Source organism: Desmodus rotundus, chromosome 1, assembly GCF_022682495.2.
Source record: "Desmodus rotundus isolate HL8 chromosome 1, HLdesRot8A.1, whole genome shotgun sequence".
NCBI lineage: Eukaryota > Metazoa > Chordata > Mammalia > Chiroptera > Phyllostomidae > Desmodus > Desmodus rotundus.
Genome location: NC_071387.1, coordinates 42,423,727 through 42,444,387, shown reverse-complemented (window position 1 = coordinate 42,444,387; position 20,661 = coordinate 42,423,727). Strand labels below are relative to the sequence as shown.

General features: G+C 37.9%; 1 pseudogene; it reads left to right on the top strand.

Moving 5' to 3' along the window:
- Window positions 1–15,454: 15,454 nt before the first annotated feature.
- On the top strand, window positions 15,455–16,430 carry LOC112299700 (replication factor C subunit 5 pseudogene; annotated as a pseudogene).
- Window positions 16,431–20,661: the final 4,231 nt, after the last annotated feature.

The following is a 20,661-nucleotide window of genomic DNA, read 5'->3' as shown; positions in this document are numbered from 1 at the left end:
CTTTTTCATTTTTGCATATCAGCCAAAAGCCAAGATCTAAGTATCAACTGTTGTACCCATATAATATGTATGGATTTTCTGAGGGATGCTAGACGGGAAACTGATTAAAATCCAAGGTGGGCATTCTGACAGCTAGGCAGTACCTTGTGTAGGTAGCACGAAGAGGGAAGAAACAGCTGAACAAGTGAGATCCAGGGCTTTCTCTCGTGATTGTTTGGTGTTATTGCTGTTTGTTTAGTTCTCACTCTGGCTTTAACCATATTTATAGACTTGGCCAAGTTAATGGAACTTTTGTTATCATAGTTGTACTGGGGAGGTAAATATTTGTTGAACATATAAGCCAATGAACAAACCTGAGATTAATCTTTGCCATTTGACCTTGGCCAGGTGATTTGGTCTATACTCCTTTATTTCTTTGTCTCATGATTTAGTCTAAATAAACTCTAAGATTTATTTTGATTCCAAATATTAATAGTTAACATTTACAGAACACTTACTATGGGTTGAACACTATTTTAAGCACTTCCTATACCAACTACTTTAATCTTCACAAATACTTAGGAACTAAATGATAGTACTAGCTGCATTTAATAGATGAGGAAACTGAGACAGAGAGGGTACATAACTTGTCCAATGTCATATAACCTGTAAGTGGCAGAATCAGAATTTAGCTATAAAGATCACTCTACACTGCACGCTTTATCCATAATCTACACTGCCATGCTAAAATGGTATGGGAAAAAAGGTGAAGAAAAGAATCTATGTTACTACATCAATCTAGATCTTATCACACTATAAATATTTTGTTTTTATTAGCAAGGAATACATTGACCATATCTTTGAATGCTCTCAACCTGAATGCTCTCCCCCTTCAAAAAACAATTAATTCTATCTCTTGGTACCTGCCCTCACCATCATTTCATTTTTCTTTATATTTTATTGATTATGCTATTACAGTTTTCCTGATTTTCTCCCCTTTGCCCCCCTCCCACCAGCACCCCTCACTCACTCAGACAACCCCCCACCATTGTTCTTGTCCATGGGTCATGCATATAAGTTCTTTGGCTACTCCATGTCCTATACTGTACTTTACATCCCCATGGCTATTCTGTAACTACCTATTTGTACTTCTCAATCCCCTCTCCTCTTCTACATCATTTCTTAGTTTACACCGCCTTTGGCTCTTATGCTGGGTTTCTGCACGTGGCTGGGAGATGACAGGTGAGAAGGCGTTGCCCATCATTTGAAAATCAACAAGCAGGAAGTTGAGTGTTGTGCTTTAGGGAATGCATAGAAATGTCCCATGTGTTAAATGGAAGTTCGATGAAAAAACCAATCACACATTTTACTTAGTGTAATTAGAAGTGCTTGTTTATAAAGGGACTATGTGGAGTTTAAGGGAACCATAGAAATAATACACTAACCTGGGGTTAGTAGCAACAGAGCTGTTACCACCCCCTTGGTGAGAAGGAAAGAACTGAAGGAAAGAACATGGTTACCAGGATCCCAGAGAAGACAGTTTTATGGAGAAGCCACCTTTGGGGAAGCAGGACCTTGGAGGAAGGGGCACAGCCAGCTTGAGGCCACCCTGTAGAGAAAGGGCAAGGACTCATTTTTCTCCCTCTGATTACCTGGGAGGGCTCCCACTGGCCAAACTCAACAAAAAACCATTAGGCAAGGGAGTTAGTTTGTATAATCCACACAGATTAGCTTCCTGGAAAAAGGAAGTGGGGTGAAAAAGAATGGAGAGTATGGGGGAGAAGCAAACGAAGATACCTCGCAGCTCTATATCAAGCTGGTATTTATGAGAGAGCAGATGTGGGCCCGCAGAGGTTAGGTTTACCCAGAAATAAATTCTGTAATACAACAGGTAGCTCCACACTGTCTGTCCAAATCCCAAGAGCTCTTAATACTTAACATATGGCTTCATTTTTTCATCTTTTATTCACTAAACATCTATTGTGTAAGCCATTTTAAAGGAATTTATTCCTTCACGTTCTAGTCTAAGACCTAGAAATCAAAATATTATACTTTTTCTTAAGATCATTGTTTAAAATTTCATTGAAAATGAAAACTTTCATCTCAAACCCACCTTTCCAACAGACCCTTCACCAAGTGGATAGAGTAATTACTTGTTTTCTCATTCATATACTGAAAACTTTCAAAGAGAAAGAAGCAATATCCTGCATTCTAGCAGCACCCACCAACAAAGCACCTAGCAGTTTACTTTCAAAAAAACATTTCCATCCTTTTATTAGTGATTCCCTTTATTGTCTATTCACAGTAGAGTAAGATTTGTTTTGTTCTGTCCTGTCTTTCCAACTAATAAACCTTAAGGGAAAAAAAAGGTTAGGTGACTGCCCAAGATCATGTAGTAGGATAAAGGTGGGAAGTGGAAGAAATCTCGGAATCCAGTTAATGTTAAACAGCGATAGTACTGTACCTCAAGCAGCTACTTCCGACTCTGAGGGGAGGAATATGGCTAACTGAATGGCCTTTACTGATTCAGAATGCAAATAGAATTAATTACAGCCAGAGAATTCTTCAATTATAGAGCTTGTATTAGTCAAAATAGGCCAAAGCATGCTGCACTAACAAGCAACTCTAACATCAGAGTGGTGAATGCATACACATATTCTGGGGTCTGGCGTCTTTTCAGGTCAGCCCCTCTCCAAGTGGTGAGTCGGGGACCCAGGCAGTTTTAATATTTTAGTTATGACATCCAGAACATGTGGCCTTCAGGTTGTCTGACACACAGAGGAAGAGAAGGCTGGAGAGTTGCATTTAAATGCTTTAGCCTAGAAGACACATAACTTCCATTTAACAGTAGTATTTGGTCAGAACTAACCACGTGGCCCTGCCTATCTGTTAGAGCTGGAAAACATGGCATATGGATATTTGGTGAGAGGAAAATCTCTCTGCTACAATTTCATCTCCAAATAGTTAGTCATGTAGGCAGCAGGGAGCTGATGGAGTGGATGTGAGGGACCCCTCAGACATAAAAGTGTACTTTTTAGTAAAGGAGGTTTGTTCTCTCTGCTTTCCCTTAGATAAAAACTTCTTTACAGAAGGTTAAAAACGGATGTGTTTCTTAATGTAGCATTATCATTGAATACTGTTCGGGGATGTAGCTAAAGCAAATATGATGTCATGGCAACAGCACAGGGTTGAGAACCAAATGCTACATCCCCAGCTCTCTCATGTAACCTTGCTGCCATTCCTGATCTTCTCTGAGCATGAGTTTTCTTATCTGTAAAATGGAGATTAAAAAATGCTTTACCTTAAGGATTGTTGTGAAAGGTATTTTGCTTTAGTCATAAAAGAGCCAGGTACGGAGTTCTGAGAAGAAATAACTGATCAGAAAAATGCAAGCAATGAAGAATTTATAGATGAAGGGGTTGGGAAAATTATGTAAGAAAGGAAACCACCTCTGTGTTGGGAGAGACTGCACATAGGAGGAATGAGAGAAAATCACGCAGGCACAGTGTGGAGAAGGAGCCTGAACATGGACCTTGCAGGCTGTGGTCTCTTAAGAGGAAGGCCCTTAATGGAGATGTCTTTGGTTTGAAAGGAAGGGAATGACATAGTCTGATTTCTCATTTTTAAAAGATCACTCAGGTCCCAGTGAGGAGAAACCATCAGAAGAAGCAAAGAGATGACTGGTCAGGAGGCCATGGGGTCACATCAACTGAAAGATGATGACAGTATTGGATTAGTTAGGTGTGGAGAAAGAAATATTGAAGATAGAAGAAGGCATTTAAAAGGCAAAATCAGCAGGACTTGGTGGCAAATAGAGTGTAGTGTGTTGGGAAGGGGGAGGTGTCCAGAACGGCTCCTAGGGCATTGGCTTGCCTCCCTGGATGTATGCTACATCATTCCCTGAAATTAGCCCTGGGAGGGGATTGGGCTTGGGATGTGGTAGAAAGATGAAAGTTCGCTTTTGGAAGTATTGAATTTTAGTATCTTTGAGCATTTCAAGTGGAGATGACAAGAAGAAATCTAATGTGTAAAATGTTTAGTGTTGTTCTTGGCACATAGTGCAAAAAAGTCAGTGGTAGTATTGTTGTAGTTATTGTTATTGCAGCCACGACTTTCTGGGCCTTCCACAGCCTGTGACCAATTTTCTGGTCCACACGGAAGCAGGACTATTTGCTTTCAGGTATAACTTGTCATCATATTTCCCTTTAGTCTATTTCAATCCTGCCCATTCTTTTCTTTATTTTTTATTTTTTTATCTTCACCCAAAGATGGCTTTATTGACCTGAGAGAGAGAAAGAGAGAGAGAAAGAGAGAGAGAGAGAGAGAGAGAAGAGAGAAACATCGACTGGTTGCCTCCCATATGCACCCTGACTAGAGATCGAACCTGCAACCTAGGCATGTGCCCTAACCAGGAAGTGAACCTGCAACCTTTTCTGGTGTAGGAGACGATGCTCCAACTAATCGAGCCACCCTGCCAGGGCTCCAACCTACCAACTTTTTATGGTCAATTTCAAGTGTCGTTTCCTGTATGCACAAAGCTTTTTCTTATTCCCCATCTCCAGCCTCTAAAATGCTGTAAAAATTTGTGATTCTCTAAATCTGGATCCTGGTATTATTCCAAATTGTGCTACTTTTTGACCAGAATCCCTTGCCCTTCCAGCTCTCACACTCAGTTATCTTCTCTTAAACGAATCTGGGATCTCAAGTTTCCACGTTCCCTCTATCTTCCCTATTAACACCCCTCTCATCTTTCCTTTCTTCTCTACCCACCATTTCAACTACATTCTTGTAAATACTCCCAAACCCTTTGGTTTTTATTCTTTTTATTACAGATGTCTTCCCAAATCTAACCCTGGACCAATTTAATCATCTGCTACCTCCAGGATTTTATCCAGGTTTATGAATACCACTGGAGAAAATGATTCCACAACGAGGTCAGTATAACTGTACATTTCTGTAATGGTTCCTATGCATAATTGGTTTCCTCCATCCTATCAAGCAATATTTTAATTTCCCTAAATTTCCAACCTATAACCTCCCCACCCACTAGCTGTCTATAGAAGAGCTTGCCTTCACAGGCAAAAAATAACTAACTAAATAAAAGGCTCCAGATGGGGCCTGCTTTACTTTCTGATGCAAACTCATGAACTTGCCTGAATCTATACCTATATTCTCTTAATTTTCTCAGTTCACGAGGAAGAAAGGGTCCCATCGTTATAAGGCTAGCTGTTATATAAACTCTGTTTCTACCCCAAACACCACCTCCAGGAACTTGATTCTCTCATCTTTATCACCAGTATCTTCCTTTGGACTGGCTGCTTCCCATCATCATTTAAACAGGCTCAATTGTCTCCACCTTTAAGTCAAAACAAAAAGATTCCCCTGCAGTCACAAAAAAATGTCCCCTTGTAATCCTGCATCTGCTCCACTCTACTCCCTTTCCTTCATCACAGCCTCAGTCCTTAGTTTATTTAATCTCTTGGAAGTATTTGATGCACTCTCTTCCCTTTGCTTCCATGATACAGGTTCACTTAGTTTTCCTTTAGCCCTTGCGATCACTCCTTCTGCACAATGGTCTCCTACTGAGATGCTGGTGTATTCTGTCTGAGGCCCTCTTCTCTTTATCTTCTCTGTACTCTCTTTAAGCAATCTCTCACACGGCTACAGAATACCACCTGTGCTGCCAGTCCCCAGTGCATAAGTATCTCAAGCTCCAGTTTCTCTCCTGAGATTCAGGTTCACATATTCAACCATATCTTGCATATCACTAATTGGTTGTCCCACTTGCATCATAAGTTTATTATGATTATCATGTATTCATCATTTTCTCTCGAACCTGCTCTTTCTTTTGTATTCCCTATACCAATGAATGGCAGTGTATTTTGCTTCAGTAGAAATCTGGATAGCACACCCTACTCACTAAGTTCCCTAAGGCGAGAATTACAGTTGTTTACCAAAATCTAACCCCGACCAATTTATTCACCACTGTATATCCAGCACTTGGGGCAATGCTTGACACATCGTATGGGCCCAGTGTGTGCTTAAGGAATGAGTGAATTATTCTTTACTTCCTTCTATTCCTCATATTGAATAAATTACCTAGTTTTGTCAATTTTTTTTCTAAACACTCTTTTAATCCTTATTATAATGGACACTAACCTAGTTCAGGCCATTATTATTTTTTTAATAGTCTTTTCATCGATCTCTTTGCCCTTAGTCTGTCCCCTATAGCAGAGACTGCTAATTACACCCAATAGCTGTACTCCTTTCTTCTTACGGTAATGTACCTGAGCACCCTGCCTCCCAGCTAAAGACCACAGTTCCCAGCGTCCCTGGCAGCTGCATATTCTCCCCCAAGCCACAATGTCACCTGACCAAGTAAGTTCTTGTCAATAGCTTGAGAACAGAAGTGAAGTGTGTACCTTCTGACTCACATCTTTAAAATATAGATGCTTGTCTTCCTTCCCCTCTTGCAGTCTGGATTGTAATGAGATAGTGGGGAGTCACATTCAAACTTGCAGGTGAAAACAGCACAGTAGGGGATGTAGGAGCCATAAGATATAAGGAGTGCTGGACTGTTTGCCACGTCAAACTTCAAAGTGAGAGAGAAAGAAATATTCTTTCTTGTGGAAGCCACAGTTATTTGGCTTCTGTGAAATCAACCAGACCAATAACCTATTAATCCCTTTTCTTTCCCAGCCAGAATCTTTTTTCCTGCAGTCCAGCTAAAAGCACATTATTACCTTGCAAATTGGATTTGCTCTTTGCCCCTTGTATTTATTTTTGTCACCTTCAGAGTGTAACTGAGCAAACCAGGGCTTGTGCACCTGGCATCTTGATGCATGACCCAACAATTAGTGTTGAGGAAAAGTTGCGGGGAGCTGAGAGCACTCCTCTTCAGAGCCCGGTTCTCCCATGAGACCCAGCACTTCCCTGGCTCCCCACTAGGCTATAAGCCAAAACCATGCCCAGTTCTTTTCTCTTCTTAAGCTGGCTGTACAAACAGTTCTCCATCTCCTCTGGAAGGCACACTCATGGGTTTCAGAATCGTCATCCTCCTGCGGCAGCTCTCTCTTTCAAGATCTGGGGTACATTGTCCTCAACCTCCATCTAGTAGTCCAGGAAAACGTGTGCCGTGTTACACTGGATCATGGTGAAATCCAGGAAGGCACACGTCTCAAGAAAGTGGCTTCTCTGTATGTCCTTCAGAGAAGCAAAAGTCTACAGTCTCAGCATTCCTGGCCACAGTTCAGCATTCCAGGCATCTCCCACGAACCCATGCTTGGTTCGGCAGGTCCCTGCACAGCTCCATCAGCTCTCTCCTTACACCCTTTCCTCCTGCACAGCTGCGACTTCACTACAGACTGCATGCCTGCTTCCTTACTACACCAGGCAACATGGTGGAAACCTGTCTGCAAACTGCATGGCTGCTTGCTGCTTTCTTCCTCAGACCTCACGGCTACCTGCTCAGAGGAGCAGACATAGCTCCTCCCTCACTACAGGCAGCATGGCTGAGACTCTCTTGCATGGCTGCCCTCTTCACTACAGACTGGCATGGTTGCTTGTTGCCTCCTCACCACCTCATGGCACACTGGCCCTTCTACACCCTTTCAAACTGCATGACTGCTGACCCTTATTTTAAATGCTGACCCAGAGCTTCCTACATGACCTCATATCCAGCCCCTTCTGCAATGAGCTACTTTTGCCAGTTTCCCCCATATCTTACCTCCTTTCAGCTGCCATCTTTAGTCAAGGTAAGGGTGGCTCATGACACAGGAGCCTCCGCCTCCCTGCCTCACCTGCAGGCATGATATAAGTTCCCTGGCTATGTCACAAGTCATTATACATTCTGAAAATCACTTACTCCTTTTTCACAGGGTGGCAGCTGCTTCCCTTCAGGAAAGACATAGCTATCAACTTGCCTTTGTTATGAAAAGTATCTTAACAGCTGTATCATCTGATCCCCCAACCATGGGATATGGGGAATATTTTCGGGACCCCTGACTTTGTACCCTGTTACAAGAGGGCTTAGTGTATGATCTTGTTTATAGCAAGAATTCACTAACGTTGATTGTTGATTGAGAAATTATTAAGTTGATTTTCTTATGGCACCTAAATTATAAAATTTAACTTTTAATTGCCTACCACATCATACATAATTAGTGGATAAGATAACAGTTTCCTCAGCTTCTGAAATTACCCTTGGTGGGCTTTCCCCTCACCTCCCAACTCCATTATCTCGTAACCAAAGAGTCAGAAATCTTTCTGATGATGAGACTTATCTACAAAGAATAAAATTCCTATGTATGTCACTGGCCACATTAAAAGCAAGTAAAGAACATAGCAAGAAAGAGGGGCAGGGAGGAGAGAAAACAACACAGAACTCTGTTTAGTGAGAGGTAGTAGAAAGTCACTAGAAATTTACTGATACTTACTTGGTGATGAAGGCTATACTTGTGACCATCACACATTAAACCATAAATGATGTCTTTAGCTGCTGCATTTCTGCGAGGAAGATGATCGATGCAAATTTAGATCATCCAATTTGGCTAATATTTGTTGAGCCCTTAATATATGCTGAGGACTGTGCATGAGAAAATCTACAACAAGTCAGTGGTTGAAGCTCACTTGCCCTCCAAAGAGGGTTTCCTACCAGAGAGACTACCTGAGGCTTGGCAGGTTCTCCCAGAACAAGACCATGTTTTATAAGTTCTTAAAAGTAACCCTAACAAGTTCCAATCAGCTCAACCCCTAGAGTTGGGCTAAGATGGGGATAGTGTCAGAAACTCCATCAAGTTCAGTTACCTCCTCCCCCCAACATATGTTTTTAAAAGCTTTGCTGTTTTTTGTCCCAGTTTAAAATGTCTTAAGTTGGATAACTCTTGAGTCATCAGTAAAACTCTATCATAAAATCCCATCAGTAATGCAGTTATTTTTCACAAAACACTCCATTACACTTGTCATTTGGAACTAAAAGCCACATTTTTGTGTGACACACGAAACAGATTGCCCCAGACAGACAAGTAAAGGCACCCGGTCAACTGATGCCTTCAGCTGGGTTCTTGTCATTCCTCATCATTTCGTTCACTTCATCTTCTTGTTCTTTTTTAAAAATTCAAACATTGCACCTCAAAGAAATTAACTAATTTAGAATCAAAAGGCTGCGAGGATCATTTAGAATTCAAAGTTTTTTTTTTCCCCTAAATTGTAGCTGACAAGGCAGAGAACAAAGCTACAAGTTTTAAAGCAATGTAAAAAACCAGCATGCTTTTTAAAAGTTAATCTCAGTTTTAAACCCACTAAAGGTTTGAAAATACCTGTTAACCTGAATGAAGAAACACCTGAAGCCTTGAGGCAGAGTAGCTTTCTGGAGGAAAAAAAACACATTAATATTTCATATAGGAGGAATCTTTCAAGGTACATATCAGCTCTCCAAACAAGTGAGATAGCTCACATACACCTCCACCACACGTATGTTGAGTTTCATCTGGGAGAAATGTGTCAGGTAAATTCCAGACATGACACCCCAGCTTCTTTGGTGAGAAAAGCACCGTACTTTGAAAGACAATGAGATTTTCACATCTGTAAGATTAAAGAAATTAATAATAATAATAATTTAAAAACTGCCAATGTTTCTTAAGTGCTTACTTTGTGCTGGGCTCTATGTTAAGCACTTTATTTGAGTTACCGATTTTTTTGAATGGCATCAACCCTTTGAGATGGATGTTCTTGCCCATGAGGAAATGGAGGCCTACGGAAGTTACTTGTTAATGTTGCACAACTAGTAAGTGGCCAAGTAAGGCCACATTTAAACACACTTTTTAAAAAATTAACAGACTTTCTTAAAAGCAGTTGTAGGTTCACAGGAAAATTGAGGGGAATATGCAAAGAGCTTCCCTATAGCCCTGTCCTCACCCCCACATGCACAACCCTCCCCTCGATCAGTGTCTTCCACCAGAGTCATTTGTGGTCATCGATGAGCCTACAGGACACATCATTATCACCCAAAGTCCGGAGTTTACATTAGGTTCCCTCCTGGTGTTCTACATTCAAAGGGCTTGGCCAAGTGTGTAATGAGATATGTCTATCATTACAGCATCACGCAAAACAGTTTCACTGCCCTAAATGTCCTCTGCGTTCTGCCTATTCTTCCCTCTCTTCCTCTAAGTTCTGGCAGCCACTGATCTTTTTATTGTCTCCATAGTTTTGCCTTTTCTAGAATGGCCTATAGTTAGAATCATATAAGATGTAGCCTTTTCAGACTGATTTCTTTCATTTAGTAATATGCATTTAGTTTCTCCATATCTCTTCATAGCTTGATAGCTCCTTTCTTTTAGCTCTGAATAAGATTTCATTGTCTGCATGCATACTGTTTATATATTCACCTCCTGAAGAACATCTTGGTTGCTTCTCAATTTTGGAAATTCTGAATAAAGCTGCTATAAATATCCATGTGCAGGGGTTTGCATGGATGTAAGTTTTCAGCTCTTTTGGATAAATACCAAGGAGCATGATTGTTGGATTATATGGTACAAAAATGTTTAGTTCATGAGAAAATACCAAACTGTCTTCCAAAGTGTCTGCACCATTTTGCATTTCCACTGGAATGAATGAGAGTCTCTGTTGCTCCATATCTTCCCCAGTATTTGGTGTTATCAGTGTGTTGGATTTTCACCTTTCAAATAGGCGTATAGTGATATCTTACAGTTTTAATTTATAATCCCTGAAGACATGATACAGAACATCTTTTCATACGCTTTTTTTCCATCTGTATATCTTTTTTGGTAAAGTGTCTATTCAGATATTCTGCCCATTTTAAGTTAGATTGTTCATTGTCTTATTGTTAGTTTTAAGAGTTATTTATATATTTTGGATAAAAGTTCTTTATCAGATATGTCTTTTGGAGGAGGCGTTACAACTGATACCCCAGAAATACAAGGGACTATACAAGATTACCATGAACAATTATGTGCCAATAAATTGAATAGTTTATAAGAAATGAACAGAGGAAAGAAAAATGGGACAACTGCAATAGCATAATCAATAAAACACATTTAAAAGAGATATGAATAAATTCCTAGAAACATTCAATCTATGAAGACCATAATAAAGAAATAGAAAATCTGAAAAGTCCAATAATAGTAAAAAGACTGAGTAAAAGATCAGTAATTAAAAATCTTTCAGCAAAGAAAATTCAGGACCAGATGGCTTCATTGGTCAATTCTATAAAATATTTAAAGAAGAATTAACACCAATCCTCCTCAAACTCTTCTAAAATTAATGAGGAAGAAGCATTCCCAAACTCATATTCTGAAATGAACTTTATTCTGATACCAAAGCCAGATGAGGACACCACAAGAAAACTACAAGCCGGTACACCTGATAAACATACATGCAAGTCTCCTCAACTAATACTAATGAACCAAATTCAGCAGAACATTAAAAGAATCGTACATCACGATCAAGTGTGACTTTTTCTTGGGCTGCAAAGAATATTCAACATGTGCAAATCAGTAAATGTGACACCATATTAACAGAATAAAGGATAAAAATCATATGATCACCTCAATAGATGCAGAGAAGGCATTTGACAAATACAACATCTTTTCATGATAAAAAAAATTGGGTATAGAAGGAACATACCTCAACATAACAAAGGTCATATATGACAAGCCCACAGCTGACATTATACTCAGTGGTCAAAGGTTGAAAGCTTTTCTTCTAACATCAGGAAAAAGATTAGTGTGCCCATTCTCACAATTCCTATTCAACATAGAACTACAAGGCCTAGCTGGAGTGATCAGTCAAGAAACAGAAATGAAAGGCATTTAAATCAGAAAGAAAGAAGCAAAATTATTTCTGTGTAGGTGATATGATCTTATACATAGAAAAACCAAGAGATTCTGTAAAAAAAGAAAAACCTTTTAGAGCTAATCAATAAATTCAGTAAAGTTGCAGAATACAAAATGAACTCACAGAAATTAGTTTTATTTCTACATGCTGACCATGAACTATCTGAAAGGTAACTAGAAAAAGAAATCCCATTCACAATAGCATCGAAAACAATAAAATACTTAGGAATAAATTTAACCAAGGAGATGAAAGATCTGCACAGTGAGAACTACAAGACTTTGATGAAAGAAATCAAAGATGATACAAACAAATGGGAAGATATCCTGTGTTTTGTGAATTGAAAGAATATTGTTAAAGTGTCCATCCTACCCAAAGCCATCTATATATTTAATGCAATTCCTATAAAAATTCCAATGATATTTTTCCACAGAAATAGAAAAAACAATTTTAAAAATTGTGTGGAACAGCAACAATTAAAATTTTTAAAAACCTGAAAAGTTAAAGCAATCCTGAGAAAGAAGAACAAAGCTGGAGGCATCACACTTCCTAATTTCAAACTATATTGCAAGGCTACAGAGATCAAAACAGCATGGTACTGGCCAAAAATTTTTAAAAAGACACATATACCAATGGAACAGAATCAAGAGTCCAGAAATAAATCCATGCATATATAGTCAACTGATATTTGACAAGGGAGCCAAATGGGGAAAGGATCGTCTTTTCAATAAATGGTATTGGGAACACTGGATAACCACATGGAGAAGAATGAAATTGGACCCGTATCTTACCCAATTCACAAAAATTAACTCAAAATGCATTAAAGGCTTAAATGTAAGAGCTGAAACCATAAACTTCCTAGAAGAAAAGAGCAAAAAAAGTTCCTTGACATTGATCTAAGTTTTTTTCTTCTCCCTACTTTGGATTTAATTTTTCTTTTTCTAGTTTCCTAAGGTGAAAGCTTAGATTATTGATTTTAGATCTTTCTTTCTAATATACAGGGTGGGGCAAAAGTTAGTTTACAGTTGTTCATAGGGAAAAGAATACAATAATTTATCAATAATAATGCAAGAATGAACTCTGTGTTTCACATACTCACAACTGTAAACCTACCTTAGCCCCACCCTGTATGCAGTCAGTGCTTTATATAAATTTCCCGCTAAGCACTCTTTCCCTGCAGTCCACAAATTTTGGTAAATATTTTTATATTTTCATTTTAATGTAGTTTAAATTATTTTTAATTTCTGTTGAGATTTCTTCTTTGATCTATGTGTTACTTAGAGGTGTGTTGTTAATCCTTTGTATACTAGGATTTTTCTAGCTATCTTTTTGTTATTGATTTCTAGTTAATACTACTGTAGTCTGAGAGCATACTTGTATAATTTCTATTCTTTTAAATTTGTCAAGGTGTGTTTTGTGGTCCGGAATGTGGTCTATCTTGGTGAATGTTCCACATGAGCTTGAAGATATGTGTATTCAGTTGTGGTATGGATTATTCTAAAGATGTCCATTATATTTAGCTGGCTGATGGTGCTCTTGAGTTCCATTACATTCTTACTGATTTTTCTGATAGAGTGATGTTGAATAGTAATATTACAATATTACTATCAAAATATTAATATAATAATATTATTACTATATATTACTATTAATGTATAGCAATATATAATAGTATAATACTATGATATAATATTTATATTAATTTTATGATTATTGTTTTATAATACTACAACATAGTATTATACTATATATAATATAGTATTATAATATTATATATGGTATAATATATATTCTAGTATATATAATACTAATATAATTTAGTATTATAGCAACTGTAATACTAAATTCACCTATTTTTCCTTGCATTTCTATCAGTTTTTGCCTTGTGAATTTTGATGCTCCATTGTTAGGCACATATACATGAAGGATCACTACATTTCTTAGAGAACTGATGCTCTTTATCCCTGATAATTTCCCTTGCTCCAAAGTCTGCTTTGTATGAAATTATTATAGCTATACTAGCTTTCTTTTGATTAGTGTTGATATGGTAAATACAATATGTTTTAAAATTCTCTTCTAACCTAAGGAAAATTACCTTAGTGTTTGTTATAATTACTTCTGGTCTTACTGTCTTACAATTACAATTTTGTTACAATTACTTACTGGTCTTACTACCTTTATAAGGTAGTTATTTATAGTAATGATGATGATGATAGTAATGATGATGATGATGAAGATAGTAATGATGATGATAACAATAGTAATAATGATGATGATGATGATGAAGCATACCTAACATTTTTCCTCTGAATGTTAAACAGTAAACATCTTACTGGTTACTGGTATATGCTTGTCATAGCCACCGTAGTTGGCAGAATAACGATCCTCCAGATCCTTATGTCCTAACTCCTGGCACCTATGATGATGTTATGTGGTAAAAGAAACTTTGCAGATGTGATTAAGTTAAGGACTTTGAGATAGATTATTTTGGAATATCTAATCAGCTCTGTCTTTAAGAGTGGAGGACCGTTCCGAGCTATGATCAGAGAAAGATGTGAGTGAATACAAAGAACATGGTCAGAGGATGTAACATTGCTGCCTTTAAAAGTGGAGGAAAGGAGCCATGAGCCAAGGAATATGGGTAGCCTCTGGCAGCTGGCGAAGGCCAGAAACGGACTCTCTCCTAATAATGCACAGACTTCAGGATATTTTTATTTTTAGGGTTGTATTATTTGGGCTGTGCTTTGGGGTTGTGCTCATGTAACACTCTTAGTGAGTTAGACTGGACAACTGAGCAGGGCATAACTCAAGATAGATAAAATAAATAACTAAACTCAGTATAGTTTAATTTAATTTAATTTTTTAAAAATATTTTTTAAATTTCTGTTTAGAGAGCTGAAAGGAAGGAGAGAGAGGTAGAGAAACATCAGTGCGTGGTTGCCTCTCAAGCACTCCCTACTGGGGACCTGGCCCACAACCCAGGCATGTGCCCTGATTGGGAATCAACCCTGCACCCTTTGGTTTAGAGACCTGCAGTCAATCCTGTGAGCCACATCAGCCAGGGCGGGGAGTATAGTTTAATTTCATAGCTACCTTAATTTATGTCCTCTTTGGACAAAAGTTCCTGGAACCGAACTCAGAAGTGCCCTCTTTATTGTGTCTGGCTGGATGAACAAAGTCATGATAAATATCTGGAAGGTGACTACAATAAAGTGGGATTTCTCTGAAGGCACAGCAATCACTTCCTTCAAGGTGGACTTCCTCAAAGGTTGATCAGACACTTGACTATTAACAGCAATCAGTTTTAGCTATTAGGAATTAACTGTTACTCAAGGGATTGTTTTTAGCCATGAAAATTATGATGCATATTCATTTTTTACAGATATCCATGCTATGCTGGTAGAAAAAGAAGATAACAGAACAGTACAAGAATATTAGCGAACTTTTATTTGGAAAATTTCAGAAGGATACCTACCAAAATATTTACAATGGCAATATCTGGGCAGGAAGCTTTCAGGAGAGGTATTTTCTGTCTGCCTATCAATAGAACAATTTCTTTTACAATGACTATGAACTACGTGTACTATAAAAATAACACAAATTTCTAAACATATAAATAACACTAATGTGGACTTTTCAGGGTCAGATTTCCATTAGTAGACATGCTAGGGACATAACAATTCCCCTTGGAGCCTCAGAGCTGGTCACCCCTAGGTCTAGGTTGAAAGATACAAGCCACATTTCTCATCAGGACATCCAGAGAACCATTCAAAAATTTGTCAATTAAGACTGATTACCCCATTGGCTTTTCAATGACCCTCAAGGCTATCTTAGCCTGTGCTAAGCAACTATACAAAGATTTTTTAAAAATTAGCACCTTGCTAAATGGAGGAATAGATACCATTCAGGAGCCAATCCTGAACTTTGCCCACACACGACAATATTTAGGAAAGGCTTAAAATTAGAAGCTAATGCCATGACTCCCAATGCTCAGAATGTCTGAGTGATTGAGGAATTCATGAAGAATATCTTTTTTTGCCTTATCTGTAACTATCTGTCAAAGATCACCCCTCCATTGCAATCCTGGTGCGTTAGGATTGAAGTCAGTCCTTTGACTCCGGAACTCATTGTTGCCTATGTAGGACAAACCATACAAGGAGACAAAGCTGAATAAGTGAAGATGGATTGAAAGCACTTGTACTTCCTTCTGATGGAAATATATGAAGGGCTTTGAATATTTTGCAGAGTTCCAAAATGCTTTTTTGTGGGGACAGAAACAGGACAGATACCACTTCAAATCTGATATTGCCAACATTCTGGCCTGGATGCTAAATCAAGACCCTGCCACAGCCTATAGAAATAATATGGAGTTGACAACTCTAAAGAGGTTGGAAGTACATGTTACTCTTTTCTGTACATGGAATTGACTTCCCATGATTGGTTCAAATACTCTTACTGATTAAAATGGCGACATTGAAACATTCTGTTGATACCAATGAGAAGATTCAACTGAGTTTCTTCATTGCTGCTTTTAAATCACCAGCAACTTGATTGTTGCAGAGAATTACACTTTAGCTACAATTCACAGGACTCAGCAGTAGCTGAGAACAAAGGACACATTTATGGGACACAACTATAATCACCCAAAAGTATTGGGAAGCAGAGTTCCAGGCTTTAGTTGGCAGAATTTTTTTAAAGTGCTGCATTTATGGTATAGTAAACACATAGAAAGCAAAATTCATGTACAGGTATGTTATTGGACTGCTTATTTGTCTTTTATAGTAAAAACAACAGATAATAAGCCTGTTTCTAAACCTGTAAAATTGAAAATAAAGGGCATTTTGTACAAACAGCTTATTTTACAGCAATTGTATTGCATTTATGTTAGTGTTCTTCATAATTTTTTAAAAAGCAGCTTTCTTGTTTCTATGACATATGACCCTTCTTTCTTAAGTGACGCAGTTACAGATAGGCTGCCCTACTCAGTATGCATCTCTATTCAGGACTCTCCAGTGTGAGGATCCCAGAATCACCATTCCTGGTAGTACTGAACTTTTCTTAGGACGTCTTCTTTTTTTTCTATAAAAGTGTTAAAGTCTTATAATATTGACAGGGAGAAGTCTTATTTCATCATCTATGATTTCTGTAGATTCCATTAGCTAACGTAGACATCTTCAGAAGTTTGAAAGCTAATGGTCAAGCAGAGGGTCTCCTATTTCAAGACACCCCTTAAAATAAAAATTTTTACTAATTGATTCCCAAAAAACTTCAATAGTCACAGAAACAGATGGGTGACAATGACCACTTATAGAGCTAGATTGGTGTCTTGAAGTGCTTGGTGCATAATCAGTGAAATTATATAGCACTAAATGCCATCTCAATTGCCAGGAACCCCAAAATATTTGAAATAGCATCTCAGGCAAGAAATGAAAAAATGCTTTTAGTGAAAGTTTTTGTTTTCCAACAACCACCAGATACTTTAACAGAGGTTTTACATTTTAAAACCTGCTGGGAAAAGAGTGCTGCAGCTCCCACTGAGAGGGGTTAACTGCCTGCTTTGTTGACACCAAGATGGTGATACAGAGCATCACTGTTGCAGAGTGACAGAGGATGTTGTGGGCCTTCTCTCCATGGTGTCCTTGACCCCAGCTTTCTTAGGGTGCTGGAGATGGACAGGTAGTGTGCCAGGTCTGTGCTGAAAGAACTCTCAGGACCCTCATGTAAAAATGCTTAAATTCACAATAAACTAAGGGACCCAAATTTACTTCCTGCCTATGGATGTTCTAAAGACCCAATAGGAAGACCCTTTCTTCCTTCCTATGGGTGTTCTAAAGACTCCTTCAACTCATTCGTAAGTATTCACTTCCCTTCAGTGAATAATAATTAAAATAATAATTATTAATATTTTTGTGCTTACTCTTTGCTAGGTTCTGTATTATTGGCATGTATTATTATTTGGCATGTATTATTTATCATTCTTCATTCTCACGTGACTGAGATGGGTGCTGTCATTATCTTCACTTAATGTACGGTTTCTCCAGTTCCCATCTCACACAGTGACTAAGTGGTGGAGTCCAGTGCTGGACCTGGGCAGCCTAACTCACAGCCCTCCCTTTTAACTGCTATTCCACTGACCACTCCACTCCATAAAGGAAAAAGTCTGAGTCATTTTTGAAAACTTTACAGATCATAATTATGCCAGTGCTCCATTCATCACTACCAACCAAGCAACCATATCATCTTCTTTAACAGCTTCTTTGTGTTCCATAGAATGTCTCATTCTTGCCCTAGGCATAAACACTGAGGGGTAAGAAGGGGGGTTGCAGAAAGAAGGGGGCTTTCTCACCACTAGAAAGCTGATTAATTTATAACTAGCAAAGGCTAAAAAGTCCCGTCTGAAAGTTTTGGCTTGGGGGCCTAGAATTAAAACTTAGTCACTGAATCCTGTCTCTCTTCTGGGGAAGAAGATCCATCACTAGACAAATGCTAACTTTCTAGATCTCAAATCTCCTCTCCACAGCTCAGTTGAGACAATTCCTTGATGTAGAATTTCAGTGTGGAGCCTCTGCAAGCCATATATATGATATATGCCTTCTGTGCTGATTGTCAAAGCTTGATCTTTTACTTTTTCAGCTGTATATTATGAAAACTTTAAACGTACAGGGAAGATGGAAGTATTTCAAAAATTATATGAAATCCCTGGTCAGTTGTTGGAGTGTCATCCCGTAGACAGAATACCCAGGTTGCAGGTTCGATCCCTGCTCAGGGTGCGTAGGAGAAGGCAACCAATTGATGTTTCTCTGTCACATCGATGTTTCTCTCTTTCTCTCCCTTCTTCTCTCTCTCTAAAAGCAATGAAAAAAGTGTCCTTGGGTGAGGATTTAAAAAATAATAGAATGCATAGCTATATGCCCACCATCCAGATTCCATGCCTATATACCTACTACCTAAATGTTTAATACTTTGGCACACTTGAATATATCTATTTATTTATCATGACCCTTGACTACTGAATGCTGCAGTGTACATCTTCTAAGAATAAGAACATTCTCTAACATAGTCATATGCCATTAATACACATCTAAGGAAATTAATATTTCCCTAACATCATATAGTGCCCAGTCCAAATTCAAATTTCCCCATTTGTTCCAAAATTGTGTTTTATGGCTGATTTTTAAAACCAGTATTAAGATGATGTATATGCATTGCATTTGGTCATTGTATCACTTTAGTAGTTTTCATTGGAGAAGAATGTTCCCCCATCCCTCCTTTTTATTTTTTATGACGCTAGCATTTTGAAGATACCAAGAGATTCTTGTATAATGTTTCACATTCTGTATACTTTCTATTGTTTACCCTTGAAGTCACTTAACCTGTTTCTCTAGCTCTTATATTTCCTGTAAACTGGAAGTTTAAGGGCTCAATCAGACTTCAGTTAAATGTTCTTGGCAATACTGTATAGGTGATGCATTCATGCTTGGAGGTCATGATGTCAGGTAAATTGTTCTTTTGATCTAAGCTTCACCATTGGTTATGGTGGTAACAATGAGACTGCACTTTTATAAAGATATATTTTTCTTTTTGAAATAGCAAGAAATCTGTGGGATTATACTTTGGCAATATTAAAATATGCTGTTCAACCCCATCTTTTCACTTGATGGCCTTATAATCCATTAATGGTCCTTCCATTTACCACTTCATCATCATTGATTGGCTTTTATTCTTTTGTAAAGAGCTGGAAATAATTATTTTCTCTGATGACACCAATTAAATAGTTCATGTTTTATCAATTTGGGGTTTGATTCCAATTTTAGGGTTTTTTAAACTTGATTTTACTTTTTAATATAAAAACATTCAGAAAGTTGAAAGTATATGAAAAGGCATATACCCAAAAGAGCTAAAAGCCAGGACTCAAACAGAGATCTGTGTACCCGTGTTCACAGCAGCATTACTCAAAATAGCTACACTGGAAGCAACCCAAGAGCTCGCTGGTGGATGAATGAGGAAACAGGTGTTGCATATGCACGAGAGAATATTATTCAGCCCTAAATAGGAAAGAAATTCTGGCAAATGCATATAATACAACATGGATGAACCTTGAAGACATTACGATAAGTGAAAGAAGCCAGACACAAAAAAACAAACACTGCATGATTCCACTTATATGAGGTACCTAAAGTAGAAAATTCATAAAGAGAGAACTAGAGCGATGGTGTCCTGAGGTTGGAGGAAGGTAAGAATAAGAAGTTGGTTAATGAATATAGTTTCAGTTTTAAGATGAAAAGAATTTTGGAGATTGAATATATAACAGTATGAATGTACTTAACATAGCTTAACTGTATACTTAAAAGTGGTTAAATTGGTTAATTTTATGCTATGTGTATTTTAACAAATTTTTTAAAAATTTTAATTAAAAATAAAATTATATGGAAGAGCACAGGACAGGATGGCTTTACTGGTGAATTCTACCAAACATTTAAGGAATTAATGCCAATCCATCTCAAATTCTTCCAAAAAATTAGAGAAGAGGGAATACTGCAAAAATCATGAGGCTGGACAAGGACATTATGTTAGAAGGAAATTGTAGCACAACATCCCTGATGAATATAAATGGAAAAATCCTCAATGAATATCAGCAAAGCAAATTCAACAGTCCACTGAAAGGATCATACATCATGGTCAAGTGGGATTTTCCCCGGGATGCATATTCTACATGTACAAGTCAGTACATGTGACATACCACATTAACAAAATGAAGGATAAAAATCATATGATCATCACGGTCAATAAAAAAAAAAAACATTTGCCAAAATTCGACACCTGTTCATGATA